Raw genomic sequence first — 5195 nt, forward strand, 5'->3', positions numbered from 1 at the left:
CCCGAGATCATGACCTAAGCTGAAACGAAGAGTCGGACGCTTAGCCATTGGAGCCACCCAGGTGCCCCAAAGTTTGGATTCTTAATTTAGGAGTCTGTGTCGTTTAGATGTTTAGTATAGGAGTGTGTAAAATTAAGACATTTTCAGAGTATTCCCAAGGACCGGTGCTGGACAGGGTTGCATATCTCTGTGCAGATCCTTACCCGTGGACTTTACCCACACAGGACAGATGCCCAGTGTTTCCTGCTCTTAGGACGTCTGCCCATGCTGAGTGTAGACTAGTAACCCTGTGAAACCGGAGTTCATGTTCATGCCCAAAGTGTCAAGATGTGCTTTCTTGGAGAGAACTCATGATGAGTGTGGCTTTTGGCCATACTTTTGATATCTCTTGCCAGGACTAGCCGGGATGAAAAAGGAGCCCTTTACTGGAACTTGCTTGCTTTCTTTTCCAAATAATAAAATACTATTCCCCCTCCTAAACTTGGTTTCGTTCATATGAAAATTTTAATCCCTTCAAATGTTTAGGCAACAACATAAAAGAGAGTTACAAGGTGGCTTATGAGGCAGTTGTTTGTACAGGGGTTCAGAGGACAGCAGTCCCCTTCAGGCTGGGGGGACGGAAGGGGTGAGGTGAAGGTGAACGACTCAACCCTTGCGACAGGTTCGTCGGGTTCACATGATGTCCTTGGAAGCAGTCAGCAGTCCTCAGGCTCAGATAGGGGACAGAAAGAGGATGGAAAAGAAAGAGGAAGAGATGCATGTGACGCTGACAGTGTACTGCCATAAGCTGGCTTTAGCATTAAGTGCCAAGGCTGTTGGTTGCTTCTTGTTGACAAAGCTTTTCTACCTTCCTCCATCTTGATTCCTCCACTGTCCCCATCCGGAAAGATACTAAATAAACACACTTGTTACTAAAGTTGAGTTTCTAAATCCTCACCATGTTTGGGAGAAAAGAAAGTTGTGCAAAGGATAAGGCAGTGGTGCTTAACTGGGGACATTTGTCAATATCTGGAGGCATTGGTGATTGTCACAACTGGGGGTGGCATCTAGTAGGTAGAGACCAGGGTCAGTGCTAGACACGCCACGATGTACAGGACAGCTTCCACAACACAGAACATCCGGCCCCAAGTGTCGATAGTGCCGAGGATAGGAAACCCTGGGGTAAGACTGGTTGTGTGTAAGGGGACCAGGGACATCCGGGAGTCACAGTCAACCATCGGTCCCTAAATAGTGGTGTTGCATTAGAGGTGTGAAACCCTCTAACACCGAAATCCATGAAACTCTGTATTGTTCGCTGTTTACCTGCCATTTTACCCTGGCTTGAGCCCTGTAAGTGGAGCAGCAGCTAATGGGGGATTTAGAAGGGCTGCAGCTTCCCAAAGGGTGGAGAAATAGACCAGCAGAGTCAAGGCCATCAGAGGACTAGGCACTGGGCTCGCAGAGTGTGGACGGAGGGTCTCAGACCGCAGGGGAGCCGTGCGCTGGGGTTGCAGGCAAGGCTGTAGCTTGGGCTCAGCTGTCACTCACCGGTCCGGTCACGGAGGCTGTATTGATCGCTGTTCACCTGCCATTTTACCCTGGCTTGAGCCCTATAGGTACAGCACCACCACTTTCCTAGTGGTGACACTCGCAGCCTTCTTAACTTACAAATCTCACAGCTGTGGAGTCCCTTTGGGTTTGCCCTGCTATCCCTGCCCATTCTTAGTTTCCACAGGGTGTGGCACTCTTCCTCCAGCCCGGGGCCCAGCACAGTGCCAGCATGCTGTAGCCTGCTGCCGAGTTCTGAGACAGTCCAGCTTTCCGTGTAGACATCACTTTCCGCCTGGAGTCTGATGGCTGATTTTGTGCCAGGTACTTGACACATTCTGTCCCAACTAGTCCTTGAGATGACTCTGTGTGACCCCTGTGGCTGATATGTGAGTGAGCAAACCCAGGCTGATGACGGGCCGGGATTCGAAGGCAGGCCTGTCTGACCTCACAGCTCCTGTTCCTTCTGTCGCCACTCACTTGTGCTGGGGATCTTTCTTGGTAACATGCCCTCCCTCAGCGGGTAAAGTCTCCCGGAAGCATCAGTTGGATGGGTGGCCACTGCGGAGAGCCACAGTTGCCTCCAGTTTTCTCTGAGGTCAGTTCCTTCTAGCCGGCCAAGGGCAGCACTTCTTGCTGGAGGCCTGCTCCCTGCCTTATTTATCAGTACTGTCCGGTCCCCTGCAACTTGAGCTTCAGCTCCAGCCAAGGAAGTGGGCCTCCCCTTGCAGTCTGCGCCCAGCCGACTGTGGGCCCCCTGGGGCTGTCGCCTGGTCTTGGCTCACTGCGCAGCTCTCTGCACCCAGTAGCGAGTGGGTTCTCAGTGTTTGCTGAGTGATTCATCAAACGAAGAGCGCGGGTCTTTTGCCGCCCCCATGAAAGGCTGCCTCTACCTCTCCTAACCCATTCCCACCTGGAAAAGCCAGACCAAGGAGGTCCTGTACAGGCCGGCTGAACAGCTCTGCTCACCGGGTCCCGCCAGCGTGCAGTCCTGTACTTGGTTGGCCCAACCCCTCCCACTCTCCTGCTGCCTTTATGCCCAGGGAAGCTGGCTGAGCCCACAGCTGTGCCTTTGCACATGTTTGGCTTGGAATGGCCTTTTCTCCTGGAGACGCGGTAGTCATCCTGTGGAGCCCTGCTCAGACAGCTCATCGATTAAGTTCTGATCCACTGACATTTATTGAGCCCTGGGCGCAGACATCTTAATTTGCCCCTTTCTGCCTGGTTCTGTCCTGGAGGCTAACCTGCAGGGACTGCGTCGGGGACTCCCAGGCCCTCTGACTTCCAGCTGGGTTTGGCCAGGGGGAGGCTCCAGCAGGAGCTCACAGGACAGGAGGAAAGAGAGGGTACGGGGTGCTTTTTGCTGACTCCCGCCCCTGCAGGGCTGGCTGCATCCCTCGGTCCCCTCTCGGAGCAGCTCTGCCACACCCCTTCCAAGAGTCGTGCCCCTGGGCCACTGTGGAGCCCACTGTGCTGCCTACACCTTTTTTTTTTTTTAAAGATTTTATTTATTAGCACAAGCAGGGCAGAGGGAGAGGGAGAAGCAGGCTCCCTGCTGAGCAGGGAGCCCCATGTGGGACTGGATCCCAGGACCCTGGGATCATGACCTGAGCCGAAGGCAGATGCTTAACTGACTGAGCCACCCAGGTGCCCCTGCCTACACCTTTGTTAAACCCTTTTCAAATGATTTTGATGGAGTGGCCCACCTGTGACCTGCTAGGACCCTACTGGATACAAACATGGATCATGTAAACCCAGATGGCGAACGACGGCCCCTGCCCTGGAGAAGCTCCTGGGAGGTGATGGGGTCGGTTCATTCTATAGGAAGTGTCAGAAAGTGTCTGCCTCAGCAGCCATTAGCCTGGGAGACCCAGAAACACTTCCCGAGGAGATTCCTGGAAGCCGGAAGATTAGCCAGTCCAGTGACATTGTAAAGTGGGAGCGCCTTTCATCCCAGCCAAAGGCAGAGATGTGACACTGAGTGGGGTGGACCGCGAACTGCCAACAGTTTGGGGGCCCTAGAGGCTAGTGGGGCTACACCCAGCCTTCTCACGGCCTGGCTTTAAATACTCCGAGACTCTTCGTCCCAGATTGCGGTTGTCAAGATGGACCAGGCTGCTGAGCAGAAGACCCTCTAACGGCTGGTGGGAGGGCCAGGCAGGAGGCAGGGAAATCACTCAGTTCAAGAGATGTAAGAGCACTAGGGTAGGGCAAGGCAGGGACGAAGGATGGGAGTCAGGACGTATTTGGGGGAAAATTGGTATTTAGCAGTTTGAGCCAGTTTGGCATAGAGGAGTCATGTTGGGAGATAGGGCAGGGGTCCAGAAACTCAAGAAAGCACAACCGGGCTATATGGGGATAGGTTATCAAGGGCTGAGCTTTGCCTCCAGAGGAACTGTGTGGTGGGAAACAATGAAGGAGAGTGGGGGAGGGGAGGGGAGGAGCTGAGCATGGAGCAGCCTGCAGGCTGTGCCTGCGGAGGGGGAGTGTGGCCAGCTCAGGGGGTGACTGGTGGTGACTTGGGCCAAGGCAGGGAGGGGAAGGTGCCTGCAGCATCCCTGATACGGCTGGGGCCTGCTGGAGGCCAGGTCTGACTGCCTGTGACTGGGGGCGTGGGGCTCGAGGCTGACCTCTGAGCCGCTTTCCTGAAATAAAGTACATCCATGATCCTGAACCTTGAGTCTTAAACCTGCTGGGCCACCCAACTGTGGAACTGCCCCAGAGGTGGAATGGGCAGGATCCGGTGAACATTTGGAAGTGGAAGGAGGTGAGGGTGCCTTCGGAGGTCTGTAGCCTGGGGGGCTGGGGGGGACCCTGGGAGAGGAGAGGAGAGGAGAGGAAGGGAGCTCTTTTCTGGCTATTGAGTTGCAAGTGTTTGGGGGACAGTAAACACAAGGTCGGGGAGAGAACAGAGTGGAAGGTTGCGGAGGCATCAGGACGCATGTGGTCACTCAGGGAGAGAGGAGAGGGAGAGGAGCCAGAAGCCAGGGCACGGCCCTGGAGAGCTCTGGTGTTTTAAGAGCTGGCTGGGCAGGAGATCAAGAAGAAATGGGAGGGAGGGAGAAGGGCTGGAGAGAGGTGTGGTGTGAGGAGGAGGTGGTCTCCCTGGTCCCAGGGCGCAGGGGCCCTTAGAAGCGAGGTCTGCAGAGGGATGGGTGGCGTGACCGCTTGGGTGTCACTGGCGCAGAGTGAGGGCGCAGGCAGCCCTCAGTGGGTCGAGGACGGGTGAGGGCGTGCGGATGGTCACAAGGAGTGGGGAGGACTTCTTCCAGAAGCTTGTCTGACAAGAGAGGACCGAGAGAGGGCAGCATGAGGAACGCTTTGAAAGGCTGGGAGAGATCCGAGCAGTTTGTACATGGGTGGGTTCTCCTTCTAGTTGGGAGGGGGTCTTTAATAAGAAGATGCTAGCATATGTAGAAATCACCAACAAACGGAGGCCAGCCTTGAAAATTCCTTGAGCAGACGAAACCAGGTTAGTCATAGGAGCCAAGCTTAAGTTAGCTTATTTTGCACGACTGACTTGACCTGGGTCACTTCTTGCTTATGCCCCTGGAAATCACAAGCAAAACTGAAACTTTTCCCAAGGTTGATAGGAGGTAACAGTGACTAATTCCCTGTCATTTAAGGAAACTCTAACATCATAACCAGTCACTGTGCAGAATAAACAG

This window comes from Eumetopias jubatus, unplaced genomic scaffold (assembly GCF_037043125.1).
Source record: "Eumetopias jubatus isolate StellerSeaLion01/CBP00866 unplaced genomic scaffold, mEumJub1_p1.0 scaffold_6, whole genome shotgun sequence".
In the NCBI taxonomy this organism is placed as follows: domain Eukaryota; kingdom Metazoa; phylum Chordata; class Mammalia; order Carnivora; family Otariidae; genus Eumetopias; species Eumetopias jubatus.